This window comes from Ptychodera flava, unplaced genomic scaffold, assembly GCF_041260155.1.
Source record: "Ptychodera flava strain L36383 unplaced genomic scaffold, AS_Pfla_20210202 Scaffold_148__1_contigs__length_97679_pilon, whole genome shotgun sequence".
In the NCBI taxonomy this organism is placed as follows: domain Eukaryota; kingdom Metazoa; phylum Hemichordata; class Enteropneusta; family Ptychoderidae; genus Ptychodera; species Ptychodera flava.
In genome coordinates this window covers 36,072-59,259 of record NW_027248330.1, presented here as the reverse complement: position 1 = coordinate 59,259, position 23,188 = coordinate 36,072, and the positions used below count along the sequence as shown (strand labels likewise).

Sequence of the window (23,188 nt, the reverse complement as noted above, 5' to 3'; positions counted from 1 at the left end):
AATAAATGTTCTTTAGTGCGGTTTCGAAAATCACATTAAAAATGTGAATTTGCTCCTAGTATTAACTATTTCATTGTTTATAAATCACGGATTACGAACAAAAATACAGAAGATCTTAGTAAAATCAACATTTTTTATCTTTCATGACAGAATTCAGAATAAGAAGGGAAAATGAAAATCTTTTCCCAATCTAGACACACATTTAATTATTATTTAATATGTAAGTCCATTACCTTTAGATAATATAGAAATTGATTAGCAAAACGATAAAATCAAATCAAATCAAATCTCCTGCCACACCAAAATTTTTTCTATATTAGTTGGAAATGAAAATTAAATTAATAAAAAATGTGAATAAACGAGTAAAAAAAACAAACAAAGGAATCCGTAAACACAGAGTCTCAGGTCACCATTTTACTTAGAAGGGGCCGTTGAAGCCCTAATGGTTATTTATCGGTGAATTGTAAATTGTTAATGTGAGTAAATTGGAGTGGAAATGCATCTGTATCTAGTAGCCTAAACCGCAGAACATGAATCTTGTATGGCTCGCGGCACCTGGCCCGTGAATTAGGCTTACTCCGGGTTGTTCCATTAACAGCACAGTCTCGGTTATCTGTACGTGGATCAAGATCGCACTGTCATACCTTTGGATGATACTCTACACATACCCTAACATGTGTCTTTGGTGTGCACATTCCAGGTATAAAATCTGGCTTCAGATACAGGGCAACCAAATCACTAATTCTGGTATTTCGATTTAAAACTTCACAAAAGCGTTGTCTACATCAGGATGGCATAGATAACTCAGCCCTGATTGCTGTCTTGTTCCAAAATTCAACTAATTGGAGCCCAAATCAGCTAAAATCAGCAGCCCCAAAATCATGATGTTCACTGCATGACGTCTATTGTGTGTCTCCCCGAGCAATGCGTCTCTCAGGGCAATGTTATAGTGCATGGGTCGAGGTCTTTTGCATTCAAATTGGGCGAAGCGATGAATTTCTGACCGAACAAGAATTACGATGCATTTGATCACTCACAGTGATTGGAAATATATTTAGAGTAGAGATACTGTTCCGTGATACTGTTACGTTGAACTCAGCAATGTCCTTAAAATAAAATTTATTACAAAAATAAACTAATCACTAGGTCAAGGGATAGAGTACAAACTGTAAAAGTTTATAGGCTACTTATCTCAGCTGGGACAGTCAGACAGTGAGACAGACCATTGAGTGAGTGAGGAGGCATTGGCTTGCAGGCTAGTCCACAGTAGTGCAAAGTCTACAGGTCATATAGCCATATCACAAGTTTCTGCAAATATATCTGCTTGTGTTTACATTTTCAAAGAGGTTCTCGGAAACAAATACTTATGGTTGTTCATGGTTGTTTTGCGTCATTTGACTATCTGTTTTTATAGGTCTGGACAGAAAAAGTGGCAAATTCTCTAAGCCCGGTAAACTATATGCTATCTGCATTCTCGTAACGTATCCAAAATTACACAACCCTTCTGCAGTCGGAACTTTACATTAGAAAATCTGACCATGATTGTCCAATGCAGATCTTTGAGACAAACTGAAATAGGGTCTGTGTTTGAACGAAGAAACAGGGTGGACGTCGGAAAAGGATAATCAAGGCGTCTTCTCCAATCTTTCTATCCACCGAATCTGAATAAGTCTAAAATAGATGACGTTTTGTCACGTGACGAAATCGGATTGTTAATTTGATAGTCAGAAAAACGCAAACTTGAAGAAGGCTCAGTCGCCAGTTGCTCCATTTCAAATGTACTTTTAGTGAGGTGAAGTTGCCTTATTTAGACGAAATAGATGACTGTATTTGACAACGACCCTTTTCATAAGTCTAGCGCCCTCCTGTGGCCACTGTGTATTTGAAGTCAAATCGAGGGGGAGGGGCTGGAGGCCAGATAGACGCAGTTCCCGAGATAAAGAGACAGGGCGTTTTCATTGGTCGCAATGATAACGCCCAGGTCGAAAGCGTTGCAGAGCGCATGCGCAGATTATCGCCATGCTGCCTTGCGTTTTGAGAGGACGTACATGTAGGCCCACGCTCCCTGCGTTTGATTGATTCTTCAGGAATCCTGCCGAATATCACGGTATGTTACAATTTTTCAGTGTACGAAGTGTTACCCAAGCAGCTGCACGTCATGAAATCGAAAAACTGTATACGATCTTTAACAGTGGACCGCAAGTGTAATGTAAGCTAGCAAAACCCACAGGTAAGTGGAGTTGCCGTGTACGCATAGAGACACGCGTACGGTCCCCACATTTGTGGAGGGACCGTGATAGAGAAACTACTACACGGCAACTCCACGTACCTGAGGTATAACCAGGGTCCCTCCTCAAATGCCATGGGACCTAGCTATAACGTTGTGCTACATCGATTCTCAGAGTGCTGTTCTGCGCGGTAGGGAGAGAGGCGGTAACATTTGATAATTTTTAACATAATGATGGGGTTGAGTGGATGTCGGACAGTGAAAATTGTCCGTAAACGACAAGAAGTCAACACTGCTGAACAGACTGTGTTGATATTGGTACAGATGTTTAGACCATGTTCAAGGTTCTGATTCCTCAAAATGGTGCGAAACGAATCAGCGGTTAGATAGATATGAGAAATTGTTGACCCTCTTTTTCAACTAATTTATTTTAGGGGCCTTGCATATGTGTATTTTGGAAGGTACACCAATACTGCACTTTGGACTGTTTTATGAGTTATGGAACAGAAATGTGTGTACTGTTAGATGAATGCTAGAAACATGGAATGGAAGTATCAGAGATTTCCATGCTCTTATGGGCATCAAAAGCGATAAAAAATAACATATGTCATATTTTAGTTTCTCACATTTGAGACGACCCTAGGCATTTGTTATATTATATCATATCTGCTCACTTCAGTCTTGAGTAAACATCCTTGAGTCAATATACAGACTTTGACATTCACATTCTAGAGATTAGCCTGATTCCCTGGAAACAGGTCCAAGATCACCATTCTGATAACAATGGGTTTGGGTAAAACCATTGTGGTGAAAAGGTTAATTATCCAGGACATCACATGTTACAGTCTTTACTCCTACACAATGAAGTTTCAAGTTTTAGGTTAGTTATCAAGCTAGCACCAGCATCTCTCCTGAGCATCTGTCCGTGTGTTCTCAAAGGGACATAGTGATGATTTATCCGTTCATATCCATTTAGGGGAGAACCATTTGACTTTTTGGGGGGGGGTATGGAGGAAATGGGTATGGGAGCAAATTTTTTTTCCTGTCACAGTGACAGCAATTTTTTTTTCTACTGTCAGAGCTGCGTCAATTTTTTTTTTCAAATGGAGTAGCAATGCAAATTTTTTTTTCTTTGTCATCAAGTTTGTGATGCGTTGTCATTATTTACGGCCTGAAACTCAGAAATTTTGAGTGACGCCCCCCCCCCTCAACCATGATGAATTTGAGTAACTCCCCTCTCTAACTCTAAAATTTTGACTGATCCCGCCCACTTAGAAAAGTTAAATACAAATACATGTATTTGTAAAATTTACAAAATACAGCAACAGTAAAGACCTTTGAAATCCTGATGTACTCTGCTAGACTATCATCAGTTATCTCATGATGGTTCAAAAAAGGTGAACCCATCAAAATGAAATTGCAAGTCACAATAAAATAAAGATATAAAAGCTCACATAGTATCTAACCATATAATATATTGTTTAATTTGGATGGGTATTATGACAGGGTTTTCACTAGGATATCTGACCGGGCAGAATTTGAAAGTACTGGGGGAACATGCGAGAGGCTTAGGGGGAATGAGTCACAGGGGCTTTCCCTATCTTGCATGGAAAGTTTTAAGATATTGATGTGTGCAATGGTGCAGTCTGGTGCAATCTGAGAGGTGTTTTTTAATTTTTTTACTATGTGAAACTGTTATAACACCCCAAGGGGGAGAGCAAGAGAGGGGTGTTTCCCCTCTCGTATTGGAAATTGTGGAAATTGATGTGTTTAACGGTGCAATCTGAGAGGAGTTTTAGGTTATTTTGCACTCGGTAAAACTGTTTGAAAATGACATTGAACACTGCAATATTTTTTTACATTTTATGCATGATCAGTGTTTGTGTCACAATATTCAACAACCAAACAATGACAATACAATTTGTGAAAAATAGTTCTGTTTGCCAGAGACTGAAGATAAATAAATATACAGGAATGGAAAATCTGTGACCTTCTTGTGTCATTTCTCCAGCTGCCAGCTTCTAATGAAAAGCATGAATATGGTATGTTTAACTGTCAAAATGGTCATTGAACTGAGGTAAATGAAAACATGTTTCTGTGATAATAAAGGATGAATTCACAACAGTTCAGTTTTGTCCTAGATCCTGTGAAAATTTTGAGAAATTGATGTGCGCCACGGTGCAGTGTAGTGCAATCCGAGAGGTATTTTAAATTTGTCTTTTACCAGTAAAACTGTTAGAAGACCCAAGGGTGGGAGAGCACGAGAGGGGTGCCCCCCTCTCGCATTGAAAATTTTGAGAAATGGATGTGTGCAATGGTGCAATCTGAGATGTGTTTCAATTTGTTTCGCCAAAAAAAATTGAGTAACCCCGCCCCCTTCTTCCTCTCCACATTTTGAGTAACGCCCCCTGAAGTTTTCAATTTTTTAGTGCATGACCCCCTCCTTGTATTTCATTATATTTGTTGTTCCTCAATTTTTCATGGTCAACTTGTACATCTTCCTAATATATTTATATTGAGAGAATAATATATTGATTTTAACACTAGTTTATTGACTCCTGTCTTGTGTTTTAAAATTTTCACAATTTACAGAAGTCAAAAAGTCCCCTTTAGATAGTGCCTATGCCATTGAGATATTGCAACAGAAATCCTGAAATATGATTTCTTGGGTCAGAAAAGGGAAGGAAAACATTGAGTGTACGGAGGTGTAAAGTAGACCTATGTAGTGCATGCTTATATCATAAGTGCTGGGAAAAAAACATAAGAATTGCTTGTGGTAAAAACATTTGCGCCGCCTATGGCGGCGCGCCGGCAAAGAATATATGAGAATAGGGTTTCCAAATTTTGCTAATTTCTGGTGCATTGTGACAATTTTTTTTCACTTCTGTCTGTTATGACAATTTTTTTCTTTTCTCAGGCCATGACAGGATCAATTTTTTTTTTCTTCTAGCTCACCTGGCGACAAATTTTTTTTTCTCAAAATCCTCCATACCCCCCCCCCCCCAGAAATCAAATGGTGTTCCCCTTAGTTGAACTTGTCTAGGAAATGTATTACACAAATTTCAGCATATGTTGCCTTTGGGCAGATCGTCCATGTAGCCATAGACCTTAAAATCCGTTTTTAAGGTCTATGATGTAGCCGACACGAACACGAAGTGTCTGATACCGGCTACCGAAAACTATGAAAAATAGTAAAGAATGAGCTACAAAATTACTATCAGTTTTAAGTTGCAGGTAGAATAAGTCTGTGCCTTTGTATAAAATACTATAAAAATAGTAGAAAGTGAGCAACCAGCTGATAGTTAGTCGAGGAGACCTTAACCGCATATCATTTGCATCTCATTGTCGGCTACATGGACTGTGTGCCTGCCTTTGGAATGTGCCATCTGTCAGACCAGAGTGACCAATGCTGAACCCCTGTGTGCTTTCAAATTCTGATTAAATTTTCTGATTAACGTCAATTATGTGCTTCCGAGACTAATTTTACTGTTTTTGAGAGAATGGGTCATTATCCCTTTTCCTGCAAAGTCCATATTTCACCACCAGGTCAAGATGGTTAAAATTAATGAAACACAACATATTCCATATGGTGTATTTTAACATAATACTGTACATTTGAAAGCTGTTCAAAACATAAATACTGTATACTTGATTTTTTTACTAAAGATGCTATAACAGGCCAAGCCAAGTGGGTGAAAATACATCATATTTTGGCTCTATACGGCTTTTAACTGACTTGGCTGATGGGGAAGTGATACTGTCTGGCATGAAAAGGGTTAAACTTGCAAGAGCCATGCTCCTGTCTCTTTTCCAATAAGAGTGTTGTTTTTTTGATTATCTTCAATATATTCATACTTGAAACACTCTAGAACTTAACTAGGATAAAAATTAGAGGAATGTTGACATTACTTCGGAGACTGATTGTATTGTGTTTGAGAGAATGGGCCATTATAGTTGCAAGAGCCATACCCCTGTCTCTTTTCAAATTGAAGTTTTCTTTTTGGAGTTGATTCAATATATTCTTACTTCAAACACGCTATTGAACTTATCTAGAATATATATGACTGGATTGTACACAAAGGTTGGCTTCAGAGACTGATTTTATTGTTTTTGAGAGAATGGGCATTATAGTTGCAAAAGCCATGCCCCTGTCTCCTTTCAAAATAGAGTGTTGTTTTTGGAGTTTATTCAATATATTCTTACTTCAAACACTCTATTGAACTTATCTACAATATACATGTATATGACTGGAATGTACAGAAGGTTGGCTTCGGAGACTGATTTTATTGTTTTTGAGAGAATGGGTCATTATAGTTGCAAAAGCCATGCCCCTGTCTCCTTTCAAATTAGAGTGTTGGTTTTGGATTTTCTTATATATATTCTTACTTCAAACACTCTATTGAACTTATCTAGAATATATATGACTGGAATGTACACAAAGGTTGGCTTCCCAGACTGATTTTATTGTTTATGAGAGAATGGGCATTATAGTTGCAAAAGCCATGCCCCTGTCTCTTTTCAAATTAGAGTGTTCTTTTTGGAGTTTATTCAATATATTCTTACTTCAAACACTCTATTGAACTTATCTAGAATATATATGACTGGAATGTACACAAAGGTTGGCTTCGGAGACTGATTTTATTGTTTATGAGAGAATGGGCATTATAGTTGCAAAAGCCATGCCCCTGTCTCCTTTCAAAATAGACTATTCTTTTTGGAGTTTATTCAATATATTCTTACTTCAAACACTCTATTGAACTTATCTAGAATATATATGACTGGAATGTACACAAAGGTTGGCTTCCCAGACTGATTTTATTGTTTTTGAGAGAATGGGTCATTACATGTATAGTTGCAAAAGCCATGCCCCTGTCTCCTTTCAAATTAGAGTGTTGGTTTTGGATTTTCTTATATATATTCTTACTTCAAACACTCTATTGAACTTATCTAGAATATATATGACTGGAATGTACGCAAAGGTTGGCTTCGGAGACGGATTTTATTGTTTTTGAGAGAATGGGTCATTATCGTTGCAAAAGCCATGCCCTGTCTCCTTTCAAAATAGAGTGTTGTTTTTGGAGTTTATTCAATATATTCTTACTTCAAACACTCTATTGAACTTATCTACAATATACATGTATATGACTGGAATGTACAGACAGGTTGGCTTCGGAGACTGATTTTATTGCTTTGAGAGAATGGGTCATTATAGTTGCAAAAGCCATGCCCCTGTCTCCTTTCAAATTAGAGTGTTGGTTTTGGATTTTCTTATATATATTCTTACTTCAAACACTCTATTGAACTTATCTAGAATATATATGACTGGAATGTACACAAAGGTTGGCTTCCCAGACTGATTTTATTGTTTATGAGAGAATGGGCATTATAGTTGCAAAAGCCATGCCCCTGTCTCTTTTCAAATTAGAGTGTTCTTTTTGGAGTTTATTCAATATATTCTTACTTCAAACACTCTATTGAACTTATCTAGAATATATATGACTGGAATGTACACAAAGGTTGGCTTCGGAGACTGATTTTATGTTTATGAGAGAATGGGCATTATAGTTGCAAAAGCCATGCCTCTGTCTCCTTTCAAAATAGACTATTCTTTTTGGAGTTTATTCAATATATTCTTACTTCTAACACTCTATTAAACTTATCTAGAATATATATGACTGGAATGTACACAAAGATTGGCTTCCCAGACTGATTTTATTGTTTTTGAGAGAATGGGTCATTACATGTATAGTTGCAAAAGCCATGCCCCTGTCTCCTTTCAAATTAGAGTGTTGGTTTTGGATTTCTTATATATATTCTTACTTCAAACACTCTATTAAACCTATCTAGAATATATATGACTGGAATGTACGCAAAGGTTGGCTTCGGAGACGGATTTTATTGTTTTTGAGAGAATGGGTCATTATCGTTGCAAAAGCCATGCCCCTGTCTCCTTTCAAAATAGAGTGTTGTTTTTAGAGTTATTCAATATATTCTTACTTCAAACACTCTATTGAACTTATCTAGAATATATATGACTGGAATGTACACAAAGGTTGGCTTCCCAGACTGATTTATTGTTTATGAGAGAATGGGCATTATAGTTGCAAAGCCATGCCCCTGTCTCTTTTCAATTAGAGTGTTCTTTTTGGAGTTTATTCAATATATTCTTACTTCAAACACTCTATTGAACTTATCTAGAATATATATGACTGGAATGTACACAAAGGTTGGCTTCGGAGACTGATTTTATTGTTTATGAGAGAATGGGCATTATAGTTGCAAAAGCCATGCCCCTGTCTCTTTTCAAATTAGAGTGTTCTTTTTGGAGTTTATTCAATATATTCTTACTTCAAACACTCTATTGAACTTATCTAGAATATATATGACTGGAATGTACACAAAGATTGGCTTCCCAGACTGATTTTATTGTTTTTGAGAGAATGGGTCATTATAGTTGCAAAAGCCATGCCCCTGTCTCCTTTCGAAAAAGAGTGGTTTTTTTGGAGTTTGCTTCAATATATTCTTACTTCAAACACTCTATTGAACTTATCTAGAATATATATGACTGGAATGTACACAAAGGTTGGCTTCGGAGACTGATTTTATTGTTTATGAGAGAATGGGCATTATAGTTGCAAAAGCCATGCCCCTGTCTCTTTTCAAATTAGAGTGTTCTTTTTGGAGTTTATTCAATATATTCTTACTTCAAACACTCTATTGAACTTATCTAGAATATATATGACTGGATTGTACACAAAGGTTGGCTTCGCAGACTGATTTTATTGTTTTTGAGAGAATGGGTCATTATAGTTGCAAAAGCCATGCCCCTGTCTCCTTCGAAAAAGAGTGGTTTTTTTTGGAGTTTGCTTCAATATATTCTTACTTCAAACACTCTATTGAACTCATCTAGAATATATATGACTGGAATGTACACAAAGGTTGGCTTCGGAGACTGATTTTATTGTTTATGAGAGAATGGGCATTATAGTTGCAAAAGCCATGCCCCTGTCTCTTTTCAAATTAGAGTGTTCTTTTTGGAGTTTATTCAATATATTCTTACTTCAAACACTTTATTGAACTTATCTAGAATATATATAACTGGAATGTACACAAAGGTTGGCTTCGGAGACTGATTTATTGTTTATGAGAGAATGGGCATTATAGTTGCAAAAGCCATGCCCCTGTCTCTTTTCAAATTAAAGTGTTCTTTTTGGAGTTTATTCAATATATTCTTACTTCTAACACTCTATTAAACTTATCTAGAATATATATGACTGGAATGTACACAAAGATTGGCTTCCCAGACTGATTTTATTGTTTTTGAGAGAATGGGTCATTATAGTTGCAAAAGCCATGTCCCTGTCTCCTTTCAAATTAGAGTGTTGGTTTTGGATTTTCTTATATATATTCTTACTTCAAACACTCTATTAAACCTATCTAGAATATATATGACTGGAATGTACGCAAAGGTTGGCTTCGGAGACGGATTTTATTGTTTTTGAGAGAATGGGTCATTATCGTTGCAAAAGCCATGCCCCTGTCTCCTTTCAAAATAGTGTGTTGTTTTTGGAGTTTATTCAATATATTCTTACTTCAAACACTCTATTGAACTTATCTAGAATATACTGTATATGACTGGAATGTACACAAAGGTTGGCTTCCCAGACTGATTTTATTGTTTATGAGAGAATGGGCATTATAGTTGCAAAGCCATGCCCCTGTCTCTTTTCAAATAGAGTGTTCTTTTTGGAGTTTTATCAATATATTCTTACTTCAAACACTCTATTGAACTCATCTAGAATATATATGACTAGTATGTACACAAAGGTTGGCTTCGGAGACGGATTTTATTGTTTTTGAGAGAATGGCATTATAGTTGCAAAAGCCATGCCCCTGTCTCTTTTCAAATTAAAGTGTTCTTTTTGGAGTTTATTCAATATATTCTTACTTCAAACACTCTATTGAACTTATCTAGAATATATATGACTGGAATGTACACAAAGGTTGGCTTCCCAGACTGATTTTATTGTTTTTCAGAGAATGGGTCATTATAGTTGCAAAAGCCTTGCCCCTGTCTCTTTTCAAATTAAAGTGTTCTTTTTGGAGTTTATTCAATATATTCTTACTTCTAACACTCTATTAAACTTATCTAGAATATATATGACTGGAATGTACACAAAGATTGGCTTCCCAGACTGAATTTATTGTTTTTGAGAGAATGGGTCATTATAGTTGCAAAAGCCATGTCCCTGTCTCCTTTCAAATTACTTCAAACACTCTATTAAACCTATCTAGAATATATATGACTGGAATGTACGCAAAGGTTGGCTTCGGAGACGGATTTTATTGTTTTTGAGAGAATGGGTCATTATCGTTGCAAAAGCCATGCCCCTGTCTCCTTTCAAAATAGAGTGTTCTTTTTGGAGTTTGCTTCAATATATTCTTACTTCAAACACTCTATTGAACTTATCTAGAATATATATGACTGGAATGTACACAAAGGTTGGCTTCGGAGACTGATTTTATTGTTTATGAGAGAATGGGCATTATAGTTGCAAAAGCCATGCCCCTGTCTCTTTTCAAATTAGAGTGTTGGTTTTGGATTTTCTTATATATATTCTTACTTCAAACACTCTATTGAACTTATCTAGAATATATATGACTGGAATGTACACAAAGGTTGGCTTCGGAGACTGATTTTATTGTTTATGAGAGAATGGGCATTATAGTTGCAAAAGCCATGCCCCTGTCTCTTTTCAAATTAAAGTGTTCTTTTTGGAGTTTATTCAATATATTCTTACTTCAAACACTCTATTAAACTTATCTAGAATATATATGACTGGAATGTACACAAAGATTGGCTTCCCAGACTGATTTTATTGTTTTTGAGAGAATGGGTCATTATAGTTGCAAAAGCCATGCCCCTGTCTCCTTTCAAATTAGAGTGTTGGTTTTGGATTTTCTTATATATATTCTTACTTCAAACACTCTATTAAACTTATCTAGAATATATATGACTGGAATGTACGCAAAGGTTGGCTTCGGAGACGGATTTTATTGTTTTTGAGAGAATGGGTCATTATAGTTGCAAAAGCCATGCCCCTGTCTCCTTTCAAAATAGAGTGTTGTTTTTGGAGTTTATTCAATATATTCTTACTTCAAACACTCTATTGAACTTATCTAGAATATACTGTATATGACTGGAATGTACACAAAGGTTGGCTTCCCAGACTGATTTTATTGTTTATGAGAGAATGGGCATTATAGTTGCAAAGCCATGCCCCTGTCTCTTTTCAAATTAGAGTGTTCTTTTTGGAGTTTAATCAATATATCTTACTTCAAACACTCTATTGAACTCATCTAGAATATATATGACTGGAATGTACACAAAGGTTGGCTTCGGAGACGGATTTTATTGTTTTTGAGAGAATGGCATTATAGTTGCAAAAGCCATGCCCCTGTCTCTTTTCAAATTAAAGTGTTCTTTTTGGAGTTTATTCAATATATTCTTACTTCAAACACTCTATTGAACTTATCTAGAATATATATGACTGGAATGTACACAAAGGTTGGCTTCCCAGACTGATTTTATTGTTTTTCAGAGATGGGTCATTATAGTTGCAAAAGCCATGCCCCTGTCTCTTTTCACATTAGAGTGTTCTTTTTGGAGTTTATTCAATATATTCTTACTTCAATCACTCTATTGAACTTATCTAGAATATATATGACTGGAATGTACAGAAAGGTTGGCTTCGGAGACGGATTTTATTGTTTTTGAGAGAATGGGCATTATAGTTGCAAAAGCCTTGCCCTGTCTCCTTGAAAATAGAGTGTTCTGTTTGGAGTTTTCTTATATATATTCTTACTTCAAACACTCTATTGAACTTATCTAGAATATATATGACTGGAATGTACACAAAGGTTGGCTTCGGAGACTGATTTTATTGTTTATGAGAGAATGGGCATTATAGTTGCAAAAGTTGCAATGTCATCACAGCCCTGAGTTAGCTTGATTTGTTTGACCAATGTGCCATATTTGCTGACATATATGTGGGAGACCTAGTACAGATATGAATTGTAATCTGTGTTAGCTGGGTATTTAGTTTTAGCTATGGAATATTATGGTACCTACTGTATGAATTAATAAACAAATAGTCATAAATATTGACAAAGTAAAACATTGCCCTGCAATAGCTATAAAGGTTGAATCACACAGGTTATAAAATTCATAAAACCGGAATTTAAGGTTGGAGATTTGTTTCAATAAAGAAATGATAATAAATTGACAATAAACCAAGACAACTTCACAAAAGGACTGTAGGTGTGTACCCAAAATTAAGCATGCTTTGGTCAAAATGAAACTGTTCTATCTTGTCATATAATTGTGGTATGCTTTTGTGTTCATGATAAAGACTTAATTATAAAATAAATATTGGCTCCACAAATCAGGAAATTGATGAAGAAATGCATTTACCTGTATGTATGTACAGTTACAACAAACATTTCGGGATCCAAATTACATAGTACCAAGCATGGCGTTTAAAGCAATGGCACCCAGTCCAAAGGTCAAAGGTGAGAGCCTATCATTTGTACCACACTAAAGTATTTGGTAATGTTAATTGAGTATGTAAACTTCAGTCTGTAAAAGTTTTGCACTTTTTCTATCACAGTCTGTTTTCAGGATGGGAAGTATGCATTACTACAAGTGACAAGAAAACTGTACGTAGTATGGAGGAGCAATCCATGAACAACATACTGTGAGTGTTTCATACTGTATTTAATATCATAGAAATATGTTCGCTTTCTGATGTTTATTGTACAGTATTTTATAATTTTTCACAAGGAATTTATTTTCACATGTATTTGCTGACTACATGCAAAATAACTGAAAATTAAATTTTTCACTTTAGCTTCATTGGACTGGAGGGACTGTTATGTTCTTGTGTAAGAGGGCATTATGTATATTTTCTAATAGCATGACCTTATGTTACACCAGAGAACACCACATTACTGTTGTGTGAAGATAAGAATGGACAGTGAAATTGATCTAAATGTTATCACACTTGTGTAATTGGTTTGTAAAGTTGTTTCAAAACTTGCCTTAGAAGTTGCACTGACTTGTTATAATTGCGGTGAAAATCAGAGAGCTTTTATGGACCCCTAATAAACACACACCATGGGAGTACACTTTGCGGTGCACTTCACATACGCAGAATCATATTACATTCCTTACCGCCGCCCTGAGTGTCACAGCCAAGTCAGTGTCTAGTTGTCATTAGACTCTTGTTGTCTTTGCACTGTACGAAGTTCTTTGTGCAAAAAAAATCATGATCCACGGGAAAAGAGGTGTACATACGCCAGAAGCAGTACGTGAGAAAGTTCTCGAAATGTACGTGGATGGAAAGTCATTTCGACAGATATCAGCGTAAGACATGCTGTGAAAGTCATCCTCAGAAATGAAGACGGGCACTATCCGTGTTTGGGAATAGTACGAGAACTCGACTTTGAACATATACTCGGCCATGGCCACTACTGAAATACAAGTGTGTGTACACTTGTAGGAAACATTTATCCCACACATAGACACTAATCAGTTCCTACCGGCCGACAGGTTTTATTGCTTTACTTCAGCAATTACAGCTGAAGCCTGCTGTGAAACAACACTATCATCCGTCTGTTCTTTGCCGCAAGTTAATTACAAGTACTGATACTGCAGCAAGTTTTTGAACAACTTTACTAACCAATTACACAAGTGTGATAACATTTGGATCAATTTCACTGTCCATTCTTATCTTCACACAACAGTAACCTGTCAAGCCATTTAGCAAAATGCCTAGTAAGACAGGGAGTCATTTGGCCAGATAACAAATAAATTGGCGATCAACTTCACTGGTTGGGTACAGCAATTGCAAACACTAAAACCAGCGGGTAATCTCAATCGGTGTCAATTGTGAATTATTCTTCATTCAATTCAGTTTATTTTCTAAGATACACCCACAGGTCCAGTAGGCATAATTTGAGATGATTTTTTCCTATTATTATCATAAAAAATAATTATGAATATTAATAAATTATTAATATGAATGTTACAGAATATTTAAACTTTTTTACACACAATGTCGTCTACTTTGTGTAAATGCTGTCTGGAAACTCATTGTTGTGATAATTATGATTATTAATAAATTATGATTATGATTAATAAAGTCATATTTTACACATTGTAATGTGCTTATGTGAACAACCCTCTGGAAACCCTTATATAGTTTCACAATCTACGCCAAAATATACAAGTGACACCATTGCCCAGGTTCAGTCTGCGGCGAGAGTTACCATTGCCCAGGTTCAGTCTACGGCGAGAGTTACTACACAGTGTATATAATGAGAAGGTAGCCAGCTCCACTCGACAGTAAACTGACATACCCATGAATTACCTCCGTTTTCTTCACTTCTGCATGTTGATTCTCAAATTTCTCCCGGTGTTGGCAAGTCTATAAATCAGCCATCAAATCTACCCAGTTTTGGCCACTTAGACGGAAAATTTGTGAAGTTTGAGGCTGCGAGAAGGTATATATCGCCAATGAAATGATGCAGCCTTACCGGAATCGACAGCATCCGGGATCTTTTAGGGCCATTTGCGAAATTTGAATGTAGCCGCCAAGCGGGGCCGAGGGCGGAGCCATGATTTAACGTTATTAGATATGCTGACATAATTGATCGTACGGCCTATGAACGCTCGTGACCTTTGATTAGACCTCTCATCAGTTGACCCGAATGTACATGTGTCTGATCAACATCAAAACGTGGAATGAGTTTCATTTCTCTAGTTGGACGATTTATTTTTCGAACTTTATAGCAGTTGTAAGGTTGCTCCAAAGTAGCTTACTGGGTATACGATCAATGGAGGTGGTAGCTTCAGCGAAACGGGGACAGCATCAACTGAACAAACGTCAAATACCGCAGTAGGCAGCTCAATATAGATTGCTGCGATCGTGTTTGCCAGCATTATATACACCTTATCCATATTATTTGATGACACCGTCACCACGTATGTGCATTACAAACGTCCAGATGAAATTCCGACGACAGTGAGCACACCGTCATCAACTGTGACCGACTTCTCTGCCCCTCCTCCGCCAAACACATCAGCGACTAATCCGTAGCAATTAAAATGTTTCCACTAACTGTGATATTTGACCGTGGCGGTGACCTTTGATTTGAACGCGTTTGCCGCTGCGATATCACAGCTAGGTTTCCACGGTATCCACCTATTCCCGAAGAACCTCCGCCATGTGCACATCGTACCCACAAATACCTTGAATAGCAAGGAACACGACTAACACTTCCAGGCTTACAAACGTGCTGACATTTTCTTGCCCGTTCTCGTTTCAAAATTTTAGTGTTTTTTCCATAGACCCAGCTGCATCCGTGTGTAGCGTCAATTGTTTTCCCGAAGACAGAAAGTCCTCGCTTCAGTTTCTGAGTGTGATAAAACTGCAGAGCTTCAGTTAGGATTTCCAAATCTGCGTAAGGCTGTTCGCAAATTGTTTTTCTATTTGCGTAACATGTACAAAAATGCGTACAACATGACTACATGTAAGTACCTATATATAACAGCTGTCTACGCGATATCGAAAACCGGTTCAAAAGTCAATGAATAAAGTGTTCAATAAACAACATCAGTGACAATGTTTTTTCTTTGATATTAGTTTCACAATTTGTTCTATTTTCTGTCGACGATTTTCATTTCTTACTAATTATTTAGACTACAACTTCCCACTATTGCCTTCGCTGCTTGACCTATCATCGCTGCTCTGAAGTCAAATTCACTAGTCTCGGGCCTTCCATGGTTATCACCATCAGATCATTTAGATCAGGCATAGTCACTTAGACAGCTACGTTTCGATTTTATAATCCTGTTTTGGGTACTGAACCCACGCGCTCACACGGGACAGATGAGACTGGAATCACGGCTGCAATTATGGCCAATTTTGCGATATTCTGGAATAAGTTTGCAGACCGGCATAAAACTATTGTTATAGTCTGCGTAGCATTAACTTAAACTTGATATTCGACTAGGAGATCTTCATGGTTTACAAGTATGCATTGGGCGCAGCGGGAAAAAAACATTTTTTTGCCGCAATGACGACGAACTCTATTGAACTTAAATTGTTACATTTTTATTGGTACAGACTTGAAGGAAAACATGATTGACAGGATGTAGGACAAAATATTGCTAAATTATAAACATTTTTATCAGCAAACAATTTATTTTAAGTCCTGGATAAACTTCACATTGAAGGGATGCGTAGCTGATTTCGCAGACGTCATTTTACTTTGCGTACTTCAAAGTAATAACATGCTTGAAATACGCAGGATTTTGCGTTAACGGAAGCTCTGTAATAAAACTATTGATAATATTATTAAAATTTCACTTTTTCTCAGTATTTTTTGCAAGACATAGATATATTTGTCTAACATATTCATAAAAAAGTAACAGGTCCTCGTAACGCCAGCACGCGTACGCCTTTTTATAAAAAGATATCGATTTCAAAGGTACATTGTCTGTGCTTTGTCTGTAAAACACGTCCGTGACTGCGTTTTTAATATTTTGTTGGGCAGCAAAATAGACGACAGTCAACGCTGCCTGTATTTTCATTGTAAAGCTCTGAAAATCACAAGTTCAATTGGAAGGTGACTGCGTGTTTGTACGTACGTACGCTGTTTTAAGGTCTCCTCGCCAAGTCGCTGAACTTGACATATTTTCACAATGTCAACCGGGTATCTATCATAAACAAACGCATCTGCAACCCGTCATCTGTTTGTAATCACACATACATAGCTTGGACCGTTGACTTGAGGCACCTCCATCCTTAGACAGACCATGAAGTAATCGTACAGTGTAAGTCTGTAAGTGTAACTTTCATGTGTAAAAAAGGTCACAAGCGTTCATTGGCCGTACGTTCAATTATGTCAGCATATCTAATAACGTTAAATCATGGCTCCGCCCTCGGCCCCGCTTGGCGGCTACATTCAAATTTCGCAAACGGCCCTAAAAGATCCCGGATGCTGTCGATTCCGCTGAGGCCGCATCATTTCATTGGCGATATATACCTTCTCGCAGCCTCAAACTTCACAAATTTTCCGTCTAAGTGGCCAAAACTGGGTAGATTTGATGGCTGATTTATAGACTTGCCACACCGGGAGAAATTTTGAGAATCAACATGCAGAAGTGAAGAAAACGGAGGTAATTCATGGGTATGTCAGTTTACTGTCGAGTGGAGCTGGCTACCTTCTCATTATATACACTGCGTAGTAACTCTCGCCGTAGACTGAACCTGGGCAACGGTAACTCTCGCCGTAGACTGAACCTGGGCAATGGTGTCACTTGTATATTTTGGCATAGATTGTGAAACTATATAAGGGTTTCCAGAGGGTTGTTCATATAAGCACATTACAATGTGTAAAATATGACTTTATTAATCATAATCATAATTTATTAGGCCCCTAATAATGATAATTATCACAACAATGGAGTTTCCAGACAGCATTTACACAAAGTAGACGACATTGTGTGTAAAAATGTTTTAATATTCTGTAACATTCATATTAATAATTTATTAATATTCATAATTATTTTTTATGACAATAATAGGAAAAATCATCACAAATTATGCCTACTGGACCTGTGATACACCATGAGAGAAATGGTTTGTACCACTGCACGATGTTTACGCAACCTGTAGTATCAGTATCAATTTTATGGCCAGAGTTGGGCTTCCTGCTGACTTTTGTATTACAATCGCTGTACCAGACCACTGAAGTTGACCGCCAATTTACTTGTTATCTGGCCAAATGACTCTCTGTTTTACAAGGCATTTTGCTAAATGGCTTGACGGGTTAATGTGGCGTTTTTGTCCAAAAAACACTGAGAATAGATTGTGAAGTTCAAAGTTGAAAAACTCATAAGTTGTGCCATGGCCATTCAAATGCCTCTGAAATGGCTCTGGTCCAATAATCGCAATCATACCAATCCATAATCCAATGACACTAGGTCTGAATTCGTAAGACAATAGTTGTAAACGTTGACACAAAACAGCACAGAACAGACAGTAAATAGACGGTACACAAACGAAGTCATAAATGGATAAACACGGGCACAAAAGTTATGAATGGATGCTCAGAATTGCTTCTGAAACGTTTCAAATGTGAGACAGTTCAGCCGGCCAGACCTGAGCCTGTGTAGGTATTAACTCTATCTGCAACTCATTGTGTGGACGGACTGACCCGCTTCAGAGCCGTTTTAAACGCCCATACGCAACAGCTAAATGTAACGTATAACAAACAACAACCAACATTCAATTCTTTCTTTCGTCACGGCTGCCGAACAGAGCACTACATTCCATGACAATAATTGGTTTGACGATCAGTTTGCTTATCTCAGTCTGGGCAGATGAAAGTATACAGAGAATGCTGGGTGGAACCTGTATCGGAGACAGCCTTGTTTACAAAAAAATTTGCTGAAAGGGCTGTACAAAAAGATATAAACAGGATAGCTGATCAGTTCCAGAGAAAGATAAAATCACTGAAAGTGAATTACAAAGAAGTTGTTGACAGCAACAGGCAGTATGAAAGTATGACAGCACTTACGTTAGCCATCTTGTTACAATGCTGTATGCTTGGCCATATACACCTTTGAACTCGAGAGAGAGCATTAAGGTTCCAAGACAAGAAATTGACCTCGTTAATCTAACAATTCTCTGATAGTTAATAAGCTCAGAACCCCCTTAAATTATACATTTTCTGAAGGCCAAGATATAGGGTAAGATTTGGTAACCACGGTGTCACCATTATTTACATAACTATCACATAGCAGGTAATTTGCATAACCTTTCAAAAATCGGTTTTCCCTATGTTTTGTCTCAATACTTAAAATATCTGACTCAAACTTGCTGGAATGCAAGCTGTCACAACGCTACTCCAAATTGTGTCTCAGATTTTTTATATCTTACTTAGTTTTTAGTTGAGCACAATTTAAAGATATCAACCAGGGTTAAATTCACCGCTCTGTAAGTTTTCCTGGCGTAAAAATTGTTTAAAAAGGTTTAAAAAAATTTTCTGTCATCTCAGGATGGTGAAAAGGCAAATGTTTGATCTTTGTGACAATGTTGCATATTTAGATATAGTAAAAGGCGACTGTGATTTTGCTTTCTTGAAAGTTGAATAATTACACTGACTCAGATCAGGGAATAGAACTAAAGTCACATACAATATCAACTGAAGATTGTGGCTCATTCTATGTAGTACATGTCACAAGTTGTAAACAGTCACTTACAACCACTGGTTAATGACAATGAACTCATTGTTAATGTATCTGAGTAAAGTAAGAGTGAATGCTGAGTAGCATCACACAAATATGCTCTGGCAGGCAAGAATGTGTTAATTCAGAGTTAAGCAAAGGCGAAACAAATGTGTACCCTAGTAACATGACCAACACAAGAAAGAGCTGCAGTCCCTGAACATTTTTCTCACATTTCGAAACAGGTTGTGTGTGGTTTCTCATGCATCTTGAACTGTGGTTTTACAACTTATCCGGACACCAAACTTGCTAATAACCCAGCAATCGAATTCGCTGATGATATTGAAACTTGGGTGTCCGGATAAGTCGTAAAACCATGTAAAAATGTGCGCTTTGATGTAATGATTGATTGATATTTTTCACCAATCCTCAAACGAACACATTAATGATACATCCTGTAAATTTTCTGATTTTTTACAGATTTGTTCCACAGTACATGACGGAAATCCTATATAAAGAAGCCATTACATTTCTTGTATCAAAAAATAAAAGAATCTCATTGAAAGATGCAGACATGCTCTGCCGACAGACAGAAAAATTAAGTGCCTTAAAATAAATAACAAAGTATGGTTTCTCTGTCAGGAGTCTGGTGATGCAGATTAAGAACATTACTACTATCCTCATGGTATGCTTTATGGGGTCACTTGTCAGTTTTGGTCAAGAAAACGTGTTCTCAAAATTACTTGTCTGATAGCTTTGTAATTTGTTACAAAAGTCCGATGCAAAAGCTCCCAAACTGCTGACCTACCATCTTAGTATTTGGTGTACAGGTAGACCCAGGGTTTAGATGTTCTGTTGTTTAAATGAACATGTCAGTGTCAAAAATATGCAAATGAGGTTAGAAAAAGGGGAAATCTTGCAAATGTTCAGGAGTAGTGGTATTAACTTAACCAGCCTACACATCTCAGTCAGAGCTTCTATAACCTTTAACCTATTTGTATCCAGTGTACTTATTATGTGTAGGAGTGGTGGCAGTGACTGAAACAGCCTACTCCACTGACCTCAAGTCATTTCCTGTCATTGTTCATGAACTGATACATATTGACAGACCTGCTGAAACCATGAAGGACTGTGTTGAAACATTCCTCTGCTAAGCCTGTTCCTAAAGTTGACCTCCAGTACCTAAAGTTTCAGACTTATTTACTTTTGTCATTACTGTTTTTCTGGTTAAAATATATCTTGATGGACCAAATATGAGCACACTGTCATTGACGGTATTTTTATATGATATGATCAGATGAATGTGTAATAATTGATGAACCTTAAGTTTACCATGATTGGCCAGCTAATCGAAAGTTAAGACTTTTTTTTATAGCCCGAAAGTCAAATGCAGTGTATTCATTATGTTTTAAATGGCATGTTTTAAATGGCATTATTTATAAAACAATCTTCCATGTGTTAATCTCTGGCCTGATATTTTGTATGAAAGCAGTCAATGTCATGAGCGTCAGTCACATGACCCACATTGGGAGTTCTTCAACTCTTAAAAGTCAGAGCTATCTCTGTCACTACCCATAGGCAGTAGAAATATTAACTTTGAAAATGTGAACAATACCATTGTTAAGTTAATCAAGTGCGTTCCTATTCTACTGCATGTTGAACACTCCAGTATTAAGCTTGCAAACACAACCTGTGAATGTGTATAGATTTGCATCATTTACAAATGACTTTCATTGTTGACTCCAGTTTAATTATCACCTATATTTTAAAATATACAGGCTTTGTTAACAAACTGAATGTTGTGTGTTTGAACATGACAGCAAGAAACAGTATTTGATATATTGTATGCAAATATTTAAAAATGTCATCAGTTGCAGCTTGGTGTCCTGTGACGAGGTCTACTTGTTGTTTTGCTTGTGAAAATTCAATGGCATCATGAGATTGGAGATTGTTTTAAATAAAAAGTCATGAAATGAGATGCAATGGTTTTATATTGTGCTTACTTTTTACTGACATTAGAATGGGAAGAGTATGTAAAAATGTTCTTATTTAATTACCTGCGTACCAAACTATACAAAAAAGTATGTAAAAAAGTACTTTAAGTAGCCCCTCCCTTAGACTCAGAGTAAACCCTTCATGTCCCCATTCCAGCTCTTCTGAACTGAAATTTTCAGATTCCCCCTCCCCTGAATGCATGCCTCTAGCCTCGATCCCTGCAGTATTCATGAATATAACCAAAAGCATGTTGAAATGCATAGTATTTAGCTCACCAACAAAACATGTATATGTATAACATGCAATCTTATTTTTAAAAATTTAAGTCTGAATAGTGGGTGTGAAGGTTGTAGACTTAATACTATCTGAAACTCATTGGATACTCTGTAAGCAGTGACATGTATGAAAGTGGAAGTAAAATCAAGCATACTAAAATCGCATCTGGTTCAGCGTTTTTGAGATGGGGATACAAATTGAATGGTGTTTTCAGGTAATTGGCACTTATAACAAAATTGAAGGAAGTTGCATATTTTCATTGCAGCAGCTATACAACTATCAAGGCTATATTTCTCCCTGCCCTTTTTAAAGTAAATTAACAGTAAAAAAATTTAGGTATAAATACTGAGTGATAGACCAGGACATGCATTTTTCAATACGTTTAGTCGCAATGACTGACTAAATTAAGGTCACAGTCTTACTGATATGTTAAAGGCTTAATTTATGTTTAAGACTACTGGAAAACTTGTGCTATGTAGATAAAACTATAGGAAAGTATCATTATTGAAGTTGCTTTCTGTGGCACTCTTGATATATTCATGACAGTTTATTAACTATGAAAGTCTCTGACTGTTTTAATATTGCTTGACAAAACTAAAACAACATATAAAGTTCCCATTTTGCATTACTTTTGAAATCCCATCCTCCCTCACGAAACAAGAAATATTGTCCCAAAATTTATTTTATTACATCACAGGACAGAGGAAGGTAGTCTGTAGAAAGAAATTTGAGTACGTGATGTGCGCTGCCCAAAAAGCGAAAATGTTTAAGCCCCCGCACCCCTTAAGTCGCCTCCTGTAGAAGAAGTATTCAACTGCAACTTTTTACATCCCCTTTCATCTCATCACACGTACTCGGATAAATATTCACACACTCCCCGTTTTTTACTCTAGCACCATCTTTGACCCATATAATGTATACATGGTTAACGAGCGTAAATTCAAGTGTCATTTTCCCGATCTCAGAATCCTGCTGGTTTTCTAGTGGACACTAAAATTGAAAATATCTTACCTGACTGTATAGTAGGCGAAATTACTTTCGAATGGGTTCCGAAAAAGAACAATTGTAAATTGTTAAGTTTGTTCGCAAGTCACATTTATCTGTTAAATATCTCAATGAATCAAAGATTTGTTTTTATGCAGTGATCGTAAGCTGTAAACCATGATCTCATTGCTGTGTTGTTGATATTATTGTAATTCATGACATTAGAATGGAGCAGAAAGTCTCGATGAATGAAATATGCTAAAATCGTCATCATTAAATACAATAAAACTCTCTCTCTCTCTCTCTCTCTCTCTCTCTCTCTCCTCTCTCTCTCTCTCTCTCTCTCTCTCTCTCTCTCTCTCTCTCTCTATGTATATATATATATATATATATATATATATATATATATA

General features: G+C 36.7%; 1 long non-coding RNA gene across 1 annotated transcript; it reads left to right on the top strand.

Moving 5' to 3' along the window:
- The first annotated feature begins 1,988 nt into the window (after positions 1 to 1,988).
- Positions 1,989 to 21,501, top strand: LOC139126884 (uncharacterized). Its single transcript, XR_011550851.1, has 3 exons — positions 1,989 to 2,107; positions 12,898 to 12,984; positions 20,004 to 21,501. It is a non-coding gene; the product is annotated as an uncharacterized lncRNA (long non-coding RNA).
- Positions 21,502 to 23,188: the final 1,687 nt, after the last annotated feature.